Here is a 13850-nt window from a genome sequence, read left to right on the forward strand (position 1 = left end):
CCGTACCCGCGGTATATGTAAGTATACTTAAGAGTACCCGGGGTACATGTAAGTAGTACCCGAGCCGACAATGACCAATCGAGCGATAATGGAAGGTGCAACATCTCTCACGCCCCCTAGCATCGCCTTAAGCAGTATTCAATTCTCAACAAGAAAGTGCTGGAGTCATTGATCCCGAGGGACCAGAAAAAAACACTTGATTAATGTCCGAAAAAAAAACATTTGATTAATGACAATTCTATTATTTGAGCTAGGTCACAGGAAAAGCGCAGTCTAATCAGTATCCAATTCAACTATTTGTTATTGTCAGAAAACCGCTTTTAAGCAAACAGCTTTCAAGCGACCGCAGGCTGATCTGGATGCAAACTGGCCACAATCGTCTTAATGTCTCTTTTATTGTGACACAGTTCATTTAACTTTAAAATTATATAAAGTACTAAAATAGAAAGAAGAAAGAGTACAAACCAGTAAAGTGTTTGTAATCAATGTTAAATTACAGGACAGCTTGGTGATCTGCAAATCTCCTATGCTATGTTGATATCGGGTATCATAGTCACCCAATAAGTCGCAAAATGCTTGAATACAATTCATAAAGCAAAATGTGACTTAGATTGATAACTAAAAATACCAGTATGCAAGTTTTGCCGTGTCAAGCTGTCAAGATCAAGAAAGTCTTTCATTCACATCGAATATATCCTTCGAAATCCATCATTGTCATAAGCGGAGATTAAGTGAATAAATAACTCATATATCCTAAATGACACTTTCTAAATAGCCAAACAAGCCGATTAATGTTGTAAGAAAGTTTTGACACGCGTGTCAACATTCTTTCATGGGCGCGGCCATTGTTGTATGTTTAGGCACGAACGAAAACTCTGCTAGGAGAATGTTATCAATGATAATCAGCGAGGTATGCCGATTAGAAAAATCGAGCTTTTTCAATCGGACTGGCTCGGTCTTTTACATAGGTCGCCATTGTGAAGAATTTTTTCATGGTTTGATTACTTAGACGAGCTGCTTCGCTGAAGCAGCATGGTCAATAATGCATTTGAATATCAACCGTACTTTCGTTTTGACAACTGACGACAGAACTGATTCGATGCACGATGTGGATCTAAGTTTAGTTTTAGTGCAGATTCGTTCATACGACACAAGACACAATTTTGCTTTACGGATCATTTCGGCTAAGAGGACTGTACAGTCATGTAAAATATCGAATATAATATATAATTCTATAAACAACTGGTAGCAAGATGAGTTGTAGATGATTGGTCAGTTACCACATTTTAGCTAACTCTTTTGACCTGTTAATTATTTTCAGCTCAATTCAACAGTGAAAAATGCGGATAATATCACTTAAATAGAACTAATGAGGCATTTCCTTAAAATGGACTAATGAGGGATGTCCTTAATATTAACTAATGAGGAATGTCCTTAATACGAACTTATGAGGCATTTCCTTATCATGAACTAATGAGGAATGCCCTTAATATGAACTAATGAGGCATGTCCTTAAAACGAACTCATGAGTCATGTCCTTATTATGGACCAATGAGGCATGTACATAGATAGATCAACTCATGAGACACTTCTTGAACATGGACTTATTATGAATATTATATATATATATATATATATATATATATATATATATATATATATATATATATATATATATATATATATATATATATATATATATATATATATAAACATACTGCCAGTTACGCAGTCTCGGTAGTTTTCAGACTATACTTAAGAGGTCAATATAAAAAACGGGGTCTGTATATAACCCCGCGTTCTAGGCACGCACCTTTAATTACTATGAGGGGGTGTAGGGGAGGCAATGCAATCAAATGTCACAATACAGTTTTATATCGAAATCCACAATCAGGTCTGAAATTGAAATTTTATATACCTCGCAATTAATGTCGCTATATATTTCATTGTATGAGAAGTTAAATAAATGACGTATTTATATAAAATACTATATTAGGTACCCCAATATACCTAAATTCGTGTTAATATCGGATAAAAAAGGGTATGGAGATACATGTATTTAAAGTGGGAACCCCATGACCTATTTCTAAATCAGAGACCCCGTAACTGGCCATATGTGTGAATATATATATATGATCTTTTTAAACAAATAAGTATTTTTTCAGTAAAGTGCAACCGCGCGTTTGTAATATAAAGACTCCACAATGATCCGACATTTTTCTAACCATTCAAATGCGCGATTGCACTTTACTGAAAAAAACACTTATTTGTTTAAAAAGATCATGATACCTATAGAAATCTCTTACGAATGAGCGGGCTCTCCACTTTATCCCATTAAAAATGGTGAACTATTTAAAAAGAGATTTTTAAAAATGTTAACTGGTTTGCGCGTTATTCTCCCAACACAGATCCGAAAAAGTCACGTGGTATAGGCACCGTGGTGGTACAGTTTTACGAGCGTGACAACCTAATCCGAAAGCAATACGTTAGGTTGACGCGCATGTGATTAGTAAAAGTTGACCAACTTATCAGTTTCTAATTAAAGGCATTAAGAAATAATATAACGCACACATACAATGCAATAGCCGTTATGAAATCGTGTGCACTCGATTAGGATGGGGTTCAAAGATAACATTCTTATGTAAGTCGTGGTAGACTTGGTGTGTATAACGCAATCAGCAGAACAAGACAACGTTCACCGAAACCCAATTTATATATTAAGATTTTTTCAGCTTTTGAAAATACAAATTCCACAACAAAGTCAAAAAGCCTGTACACAAACACTCACAAGCAAATACGATAGCTCATTTGTATTCCGAGCTGAGCTCAATCACACTCAGCAATTTACTATCCCATGCTCAGAACAAAAGCATACATACAAACAAGTCCGTTTGCACGGTAGTACAAAAGTGGGAATGTGTAGTATTTTCATTTTTCGCTTTGACCTTAATCATGACCTTAACCCTAAGAGCTAGTGCGATGGGTGATTTGTGTGAAAAGTTGTCGCCACATGGTAATCATCGGTGTCGAGTTATTCGAACATATTTACTTCTACAGTGCGGACATATATCAGGTCAAACGAACATTTGCATTTACAGAGATTTGCTAAAACTGTTAACTGTGCTGTTAACGAAACAATTTTTTTTATTTTTCACATTTGCAAAACGAATTTCCAAAATATTCGTCTGCCTTTCCTAACCCACAACTTTGTTTTTTGAAATCATCAAAATTAAAACATACCCTAAAAAAGAACGCTGCATTTTTAAATTGATTCATTTAACCAACCATGGATCCTTTCTAGAAGCTTTAAAATAAGCGTGGTACAAAAGTGATTAGTTTGTTATAAACATGACATTTTAAGATGGTATCGTAAATTTATTGACATGCATGACGCACGGAGATTAAAAACTGTTGAACTGTATAAAACATCATAAAACATATTATTAAATTTTCGCTCGTCACCAACCCACCTTTATCGAAAACACATAACATTCCGTAAAGTTAAGTGATTTACCACATTCAATTACTAATAATTATCGTTACAAATATATAATTGACTCGTGTTCAACATTTAAAGCCGCTTTTAACCGTTATTACCACAAAATAAGAAATGTTTGAAAATACTCGTACAAATGATATTACACCATATTTATTAAACAACGTTCCCGATAATTTAACATTTCTTGCGAAATGATTACACATTTAATTTTTTTTTAATTATTTACCCGGTAGGATGGCAAAGAGCAGTCGGACTCTCCGTCAGTCCGTCAGTCTTTCAGTCCGTCTGTCCGTCCTTCCGTCCGGTGTTCCGTTTCCGGAGTTTGTTTTCCCCACAGGCTTTCATATATTTACCTAATTTTTGGTATGCGTGTCTACATGTATGACTTTCAGATAAAGCTTTAGGTTTAATCCGGTCGGTTGAATTTTGGCGAAGTAACAGGATTTGGGCTTAAATTTGCTTTTTATAATACTTTTCCGGCCCGTTTTCCTAAATGCTTTAGGATATTGACCTTCGTTTTGGTGAGATAGTCTACTGTATGATTTACAGATCAAATTAAAGTTTCGTTCCGGTCCATTGATTTTAAGCAAAATTACATGTATTGTACTTAATATATTTTCTCTGGAATAACAGTTTTTGTGACTTTTGCCTAAACGCATGCAGATATTGAAATGCATTTTGGTGTGTGAGTCTACCTACATGACTTACAGATCAAGTTTGAGTTTCGTTCTGGTCAATTGATTTTTGGCGATGTTACGGGCCTCTGACTTAAGAATAGTCTTCTTAAAATATTTTTCTTGTCTTTTTTTCGCTTGTTGCTGTAAGTTAATCTGAGGACATAGGAAATTAGATTGGTTTTATGGAGTAAACAGGTAGCCCTCTAAAAACATAAAAGTAAAACTACCACTGATCCTTAACTAGTACAGTTTTTTTGTGAATGGGCTTGATCTGGAAACTGGCTGTGATTGGTTGGCTTAAGTTATTAGCGATTTTTCCAACAATTACTTTAGCTCAAAAAATGGTGGAACTGGTTCATTTCCTCTTCTTTTAGTGTTGTAATTTATTAGTGACAGTAGAGCCTTCACATCAGCTCATGTCATTGGCAGATTTAACACAATTTAATTACTAATACTGGGCCAGCTCATTGTTATAAGTGTTAATAATTTAATAAACGTTTCGATTTATTTAATACCAATATCATTTTACTGTGCGCTTTGATAAATCGAAATTCAGATACATTTAAAAAAATCAAAACTGAGAGGTCAATATTCTTAAAAAAACTGATCACATTGTTTAGGCTTTACAATCTTCGTTGTAATATTTATATATTTCATTCAAGTATTATCGTATTGCATTATATGCCCATTTTGTATTTTATTTAATGCAATTATTAGTTTTCCCTAGTTTTTCATTCCTAAAATATTTAAGAAAACTCAAAGCAACATAAGCCTTGTGCTCGTGTTTGTGACGTATATTGCGCATTTTTGTATGTATAGTATCATTTCGCCGTGTGTAGATTGTCAGTCGAGCTAAAATAAGATTTCTAACATTTTGCTAATACATATGTCTTTATTGAATTATCACTTAATTGGTAGTATGGGTTGAATGGATAAAAATTAACTTTTAAAGTAATCTTTTTTTAAACATATGATATTTTGTTATGAAATGTGGCATGAACTAGACTGTGAACAAGTCTCTTTAATTCAAACATGCGTTTCGTAATATATGCGGAAAATTCAGATGTATATAAAATAACTGATTGTTAAAGTGTGTTTGTTTTTCAGTTAAATTTTATGCTGATGGATATAAGTGAAAATAGATTTTACATTTAAGCGATTCAATTTATTAAATTATTTCATTTTGATATAAATGTGAAATAATTTTTTCACATAGAGTTCAATGAAGTGACGAATTCCTAACCGTAATTGAATGCTCACCGAAGCATGTTTTAGTCGATGGTTTAGGGCTGCAAACATACCTCGTTTGAGATGACTAATTTTATCCAACCTCTAAAAATGTACAGTTCAATATTTATTTGTCATACCAAGAATAAGTGCCTAAGTTACTTAAACCATGAAAGCCTAAAAACAAGTGTACAGCATTTATAACTTAAAACGAATTTCGTCGAAAACTCAGTCATGTGCGCCAAATAGATATGTTCTGCGCACTGATCCGCGTAGCGCTTCAAATAAATTTGTAATTATGAAGTTCATAAAACAATTGCAAATTTGGTGAACTATAGTATGCTTTTAGTTAACTCTTCTCCGTGATACCCGTCATTTTATTTGTGTTTAGTGGGACAGTGGTCTAGTGGTAGGATGCTGGTCTAGGAACCGGGAGGTCCCTGGTTCAAATCCCGCTCAGACCACGGAATTTTCCTGAGCAAAAAATTAATCCGACGCTTACTCCTCTCCACCCAGGAGAAGAATTGGGTACCTGTGAGGGAAAAAAGAAAATGTGCCGTAAAAAGACGACTTTTATCACATTGATCAGTGAGGGGGGGGGGCAAATGTCAAAGTCGACTGAAGATGAGTCTAGAGTATCGTAATCAGACTATAAACACATGTATTTGCATATAATGTATGAGAAAATAAATTTGTGGCATAAAATCCGTGTATGACTATAAGACAGTATGGCTAACTCTTGGAATAAGTCTTGTGTTTCCCAAAGATTCAAATACATACGTGGTAGGTGCTATGCATATACTGGTGGCTCTAAAATACTCTGTACAATTTGGCTAGCTCCTAGACGTAGCGTATAAAAACACAAAGGCTTAAAGATATTCCGGCTAGTAACTATTCGTAGCCTGTTTAATCCCATAGACTTCCAAAACAGAATGGATAGTAGTGACAAGTCGTAGCCTAGGCACCCCAAAAGATTTCAAAACACCAGTTTGGCCTGTGCGTGGTCGCAGCCTAGTGAATTTCAAAGACTCACATACAGTCTAACCTGTCCGTAGTCCAACCCTAACAACTTGTATTTCGTCTACGGATCGAATCCTTAAGGTTCCTATAGAGTCTGGTTATCTTTTTAACTTAGCCTCCTGATTTCCAAAAGCTTACAGACAGTTTTGCTAGTTCTTGGCTTATCTTGGTACCTCGCAAGCACCCGTGATTATCCATAATAAACAAGCCAGTCAGGCTAGTTCCGGAGAATAGTCTCTTGATATTTAACGACTCTCAGACAGTATTTAAAGTGACTAGCAGTAAACTATGTACTTCCACTGACTCATAGAAAGTCTGGATGGAGACCATTCGTCGTCAAATTACTCCTAGATACTATTACTCCGCCTGACTATTGAATACCTGTTGCATTGCTACTCCCAGTTTCTGACTCAAAATCATTATTGATTGTAAAATGGTAAAATATTTCACTAAAAGTAACATAGTAACATAAAACCAGGATTTATGACTGACCACTCTCTAGTTGAACTTAAACTGCACAATATACTACCTGAAAGAGGCCCAGGATACTTTAAAATTAACAACAGCATCTTATTAGATACACAATATCAAACACAAATAAAACAGGAAATATTAAATACAGTTCAAAATAATAAAGATGCAAACCCAAACACCTTATGGGAAGTAATTAAAGGAAATATACGTAACACAACAATTAGATACACATCATTTAAACAAAAAGAAACACACAAACTTGAAACGGAAACCATCAAAACCATTGAAACACTTGAAAAACAATTGCATCAAACAAACACGAATGATACCACCGACATTGAAAATGAAATAACATTAAAAAAACAAATATTAGATGGAATCTATCATACACATCTCAATGGAATAATACTAAGAGCGCGTGCACAGCATGTTGAACACAATGAAAAAAATACAAAATATTTCGCAAACATTGAAAAACGTAGAAGTGAACAAAAAACTGTACACAAATTAGTAGTCAATGGCAAAGATATAACAAACAGAACTGAAATACTAGAAGAACAACGTTTATTTTTCGAAACCCTCTATAAACGAAAAAATGTTGAAAATAACACCCTTTTTAAAAATACACATCACGCTTTAAACCAAGAGGAAAAACAACTGTGCGACGGATTTCTTAATGAATATGAATGTGGATTAGCCCTAAAAGAAATGCAAAATAACAAAAGCCCAGGATCTGATGGCATCACAATCGAGTTTTATAAAATATTCTGGAATGAGATAAAAACACATCTAATTAATTCACTTAATTTTTCATTTAATAACGAAAACTTAACTACGCTACAAAAACAAGGTATTATATCGCTTATTCCAAAACCTGGAAAAAACTTAGAATCCTTATCAAACTGGCGCCCGATTAGTTTACTAAACAATGATTATAAAATTGCAACTAAAAGTATAGCAAACAGAATTTAAAAAATATTACCATCAATCATTTCAAAATCTCAATCTGGTTTTATAAAAGGACGTTACATTGGTGAAAACGTTCGTCTTATCCAAGAATGCATAAACTATTTCAACAATTCAAATAATCCTGGTCTAATATTCTTTGCAGACTTTGAAAAGGCATTCGATTCGCTTGATCATTCATTTATGTTCTCTTGCTTAGAAAATATGAACTTTGGTGAAAGTCTCATTCAATGGGTCAAACTATTCTATACCGATATTAACAGTATAATCATTAACAATGGCTTCTTTTCAAACAGTTTTAACATCGAACGAGGGGTTCGACAAGGATGTCCACTCTCATCATTGCTATTTATTATTTGCATCGAGTATCTATCACATCAAATCCAATCAAATAAACACATAAAAGGCATATCACTAGAACCTGACGAAGAAATCAAACAATCCCTATTTGCTGACGATGCAACTTATTTTTTAAACGACAATTACGATTCTTTCCATAACCTAATAGAGTCGTTAACCCTTTACGGAATGACATCGGGTCTTAAACTAAACAAAAGTAAATGTACTGTGCTACGAGTAGGTAAATTAAAACAAAGTACTGTTCAATATAAAAAAGAAATGAAATGTTATTGGACATCCGATGAAGCCACAACGTTAGGCATTACTTTCACAAATAATGAAAAGGATACAGTTCTTAAAACATACTACCTAAATTACAGAATTTTAAAAACTGCTTAAAATCATGGCATCATCGTAAACTTACACTAATCGGAAAAAACACAGTATTGAAAACGTTTGCACTTCCTACATTAATATATGTATTAACAGTTCTCCCAAATCCACCAAACGATGTAATTAACGATATAAAATCAGCAATATTTAATTTCATATGGGACGGTAAGCCTAATAAAATAAAAAGAACTCAGTTAATTCAATCTGTAGAAAATGGAGGTATCCAATTAACGAACATTGACTCATTCTTGAATGCAATCAAATGCAGCTGGGTTAAAAGATACCTAGATAATACCAATACGAGTAAATGGAAATTATTCTACCAGAAAATCCTTAAAAAATATGGTGACTCCTTACTCTTTGAATGTAACATCAGCAATACTATCTTACATGGAATTGCAAACGAAAACATATTTCTGTCTGATGTTCTATCAGCGTGGAGTGATGTCACTCATAACTTAGAAACCCAAACCAGCAGTAAAACAATTTTATGGAACAATAAAGACATAACTTCAAACAATAAGACGTTTTTCTATAAAGATTGGTTTGAACGAAGCATTAAATATGTCGACCAATTATATGACTACAGAATTAAGGATTTCTACTCTTTTGATAATATATGCTACATATACGGAATACCTTCAAATAATTTTCTGAAGTACTACACACTAATCAAAAGCATACCCATACATATTAAATCTGAAATCAATACAAATAATACACCATGTATTCAAACAACATTTGTAGAAAACATACTTGGAAGAAAAAACAAAACAAATAAAATATTTTACACACTACAAATTAAAAACCCTACAGAAAACTCCAAAATCCAAAATAAATGGCAAGACCTTTTTGTAGAAAATGAACTTAATTGGAAACACATATTTACCATGCCATATAAAGCAACCATTGAAAGCACACTGAGAAATTTTCAATATAAATACATCCATAGAATTATAGCTACAAATAAATATCTCTTTAAATGCAAATTAGCTAACTCAAATCTGTGTGACTTCTGCAGTGAAAACATTGAAACTATAGAACATCTTTTTTGGGAGTGCAAACACATCCAGCCTATTTGGAATCAATTAATATCATTTCTTGAACAACAGCAACTAAACGTTAAACTATCTTTCTTAAATGTAAGTTTCGGAATTAACTCATTGAAATCACTAGACGGTAATAATATTGTGAATTTTATGGTTATATTGATGAAATATTTTATCTTAAACATGAAGTACAAAAAACAAGTACCAAATTTTAATTGTTTTGTCCATAGTCTTAAACTAAAAATCCAGATTGAGAAAGAAATAGCCCTCAGTAATGACACATTACAAATCTTTGAACAAAAATGGAATCGGATTAAATTCTCATAATGTTTTGTCCACTTTTATACATTTCACTCTAATGTTAGTTTATCTTTATAAAATAGTTTTTTTGTTTTTTTTTAAACATGAAGCACAAAAAACAAGTACCAAATTTTTATTGTTTTGTCCATAGTCTTAAACTTAAAATCCAGATTGAGAAAGAAATAGCCCTCAGTAATGACACATTACAAATCTTTGAACAAAAATGGAATCGGATTAAATTCTCATAATGTTTTGTCCATTTTTATACATTTCACTCTAATGTTAGCTTATCTTTCTAAAATAGTTTTGTTTATTTTTTTTCAATCTGACAAGATCATTGTGAATATAAAACAAAACACACAAGTCCAGTATGCTTTCTTCCGACTTTATACAACTCATCATTTTTCATAACTATTCCTCTGTTGTTCTTTTCTATTCTCTCTAAAAAAATATATATATTAGCATATCTTGTATAACATGTCAGAACTTTATTGCTTTGTACAATCACTATGTTGTATGATCATATACATGTTTACATTGTATGTATGATATTGAATAAAAAAAAAAAAAAAAAAAAAATTTCACTTAAGATCTTTATTTAATTAAATAAGACGTTTTGCATAAAACAACACTTAAATATTATTTATACTTAGAATAAACAAACCACACTTTATATATGAGCATTTAATACACCTTATAATAAATAAATAATAATAAAACCTATGGTCTAAAAACGGCCACAAAAACAATATGAAATAAGATTTGACAATGAAAACGAACACAAAAGTACGACAAGATAAAAAAGTCTTATGAAAGCGTATTACCTCAAATTTGATTTGAAGGGAACATATCAGCAACTACCTCACACGTAAAAAATGGTTTGATGTTACTCTAATGGTATTTAATATATTACTTAAATATCACAGTTATACATGTATGTCACATTTATTTACTATTACAGACTTTTATCATAGACTGGTAATTAGATACATTATAGAAACAAGTTCACAACTTTGGGAAACTTAGTATATAAAATGAAATAAATTGAATAATATAGTGTAAAAACTTAGGATTGCCCATGAAAGCCCGAAAGCTTATTTCCAATGGGGTCCAATTTAGGTTATACTTACTATAATTAAATCCTATGTGAAAGTTACACAAAATGAATATTAAGTCCCTGATAATTATTGAGTAAACATGCAAGTTGTTAAGCTCATAATTCTATAATATATTTTCCATGATGACTTGATCACAAATATTAAAATTAGTGCAATTAAAGTGTTTTAGCTAAGCACAATAGATGGTTCTGAACAGCTAATTTGAACTTGTGTTTATTATCAATCTCCTTAATTGCATCTATTGCACCTTAAAAGATACTTTCAATGAAATGCGATTGAACAGAACACGCCAAAATAAATAACTAAATAATTAATAAATAAATACATACATACATACATACATACATACATATATATATATATATATATATATATATATATATATATATATATATATATATATATATATATATATATTTATTTATTTATATATGTATATATATATATATATATATATATATATATATATATATATATATATATACTCATACTGGGTTAACTATAGGGTCTGTGATATATTTCCGGACTGTTGGGTACTTCCCTTTCCCATGCTAGTATCCAACTGAAAATTAGCGTGTTTTATGCGAATTACCTTCAACAACCTATATATAACTCAAAACTTAATATATCTAGTTATTTCTGCAGACAAATAACATATACATTTTTTTACTTTAAACCTCGTATCTGGGTCCCCATGACCCAATTATTTTTTTATATATGTATACTCTGTGATACTTGATACCGACATACCGGGTCCCTGAGTTAGTGTCACTTGAAATACGAAACATTGTTTGCTAAAAAATGAGTTGGCCTTGAGCATAGTTATATCTTGCGACACTCGCATTAGAATTGTGGTTAAGATCTTCTCGACCTCAAACTTGATATATTAAATCCTCACGATCAGATGTGTTTGTATTTGTGTGGCCTATACATGAATCGCTCTGCATGGTTTCCTTGCATTATACATTTAATAACATTTTGAGTCGAATTCATTTTACAGAGGGAATGACACAATGGTGAACTAAATATGTGTTTAATGTTATTTTAATATTTTTTTGAATTTTTGCATTATTTGACTACGTATCGTGTTATTTTCTCCTGTTGCGTGATTTTGTAGTCGCCGGAACTTTTAAAAGCACAATGTCCTTGGTTAAACAATTGAGATAATGTAGGATAGAATCATCCTTGTAGAAATCATTGAATTATTTAACAGTGGTGTCCGTGTGATGCAAGCAGCTATAATGAAACAGTTGTCGCTATAACAGTTTCATTGCAAAGATACGTAAAGGTAAAGCAGTTGCGGATCGTTAATGGTAAATAGATATGACAACCAAAAACAAAACATTTATAGGATTATTAAATTGAAAGGAAAAATAGAAGTCAAACGAATATTTAAACGTTATAACAATATGTATTTACTTATTGTGTTTAAACCTGACGTGATGTCACCCTGGCGTGACACGAGTATAAATGTTTTTTATGATAGCTTCGAAAAGGATTTCAAAGATAATGACTAAAACACGCAGCGATTCCTAGTACAAGAAGAGTACCGCTATTAAGACCACATTGAACACTGTAAATTGCAATTTTTCAAGATTGCATGGTCCCAAAGTATTAAATAAAGAACAAAATACCCTGTTAATTATTTAGTCCGACATGCTATTAAGACCAAGCTGAAAGTAGCGGAACTTTACTGTAGTTTTATGTGCCTTCGTGGAAAATGATCCAGTCATCGATATTCGGTCCACTTCCTCATGTCCAACAGAAAGGTATTCATTTCGTGCTTTGAACTATTCTGAAGATTTTAGTCATAGTTATGTCATAAATATCGAATAGGGACTTGTAAAACCAGTTCTTTAACTTGCATTATTGCTTCGCAAGAATGGACCTGTAAAAATGCTTTTAAATTAGTTAAAAGGAAGGTATTTGAAAAAAATCCTGTTTTTGTCTTATAAACAAAAAAAAACATTGAATGTGATACATAACCCATCACAGTATCCAATAACAGACGGACGAAAAGATTTGAGTATAGCCTATACCACTTGCGACTGGGTATAATACATAAAAACCTCCAATAACTAAAGGCAGTGGCTAGTCGTACATTCCCGTACGGCTAGACAAGAGGCTAACCGTACGGCCCCGTACGGCTAGACAATAGGCTAGCCTTACGGCGCTGTACGTATTATAGCCTTTCCTATAGAGATTGTCTAGCCGTACGGCTTATAAAGTATAGAATTGTCATTTAGTGCTGTTAATCAGTAATATGCAGCAAAGACAAATAAGCGCCCGAGCCGATTGTGACGAAGATATTTCGTACATATTTTCCTACAATAAGCCTACAACTGAAGCATTCGTATTTTTAGTTAGTGTTCGTGTGGCGTATAAATGGTTGCAGGAATTTATCAAAGCGCTGACGTCACTGTAGGTGTTCGTTGTTGTATAAGTTTAGACGCAACTCAGTTTAAAAAATTATTTTATAGCTTTTTATATTGCAAGTTTTGAATGAACACAATCCATTCAAAATTATAAAGAGTGTGTCTTAAAGCACAGGTTCAGATGTGTTTTTTTTAAATCATTAATAAAAAATATATTTTTAGCTTCGTTTTGGGAAAACAGGGCTAAATGCTTATGCATAAATTGTCATCCCAGTACAAGAGACCCTTTAAACATTATAAAATAAGACATGTCGTCCTTGTTTAACGTGTTTGCATTGCACAAGCTAATCAGTATGCACAGGCTTATCTTATTTGACATGCATTAAGCCTCGTTTTCTCTGAAAGCAGCCAGT

The sequence above is a fragment of the Dreissena polymorpha genome, unplaced genomic scaffold (genome assembly GCF_020536995.1).
Source record: "Dreissena polymorpha isolate Duluth1 unplaced genomic scaffold, UMN_Dpol_1.0 chrUn041, whole genome shotgun sequence".
Taxonomy (NCBI): Eukaryota; Metazoa; Mollusca; class Bivalvia; order Myida; family Dreissenidae; genus Dreissena; species Dreissena polymorpha.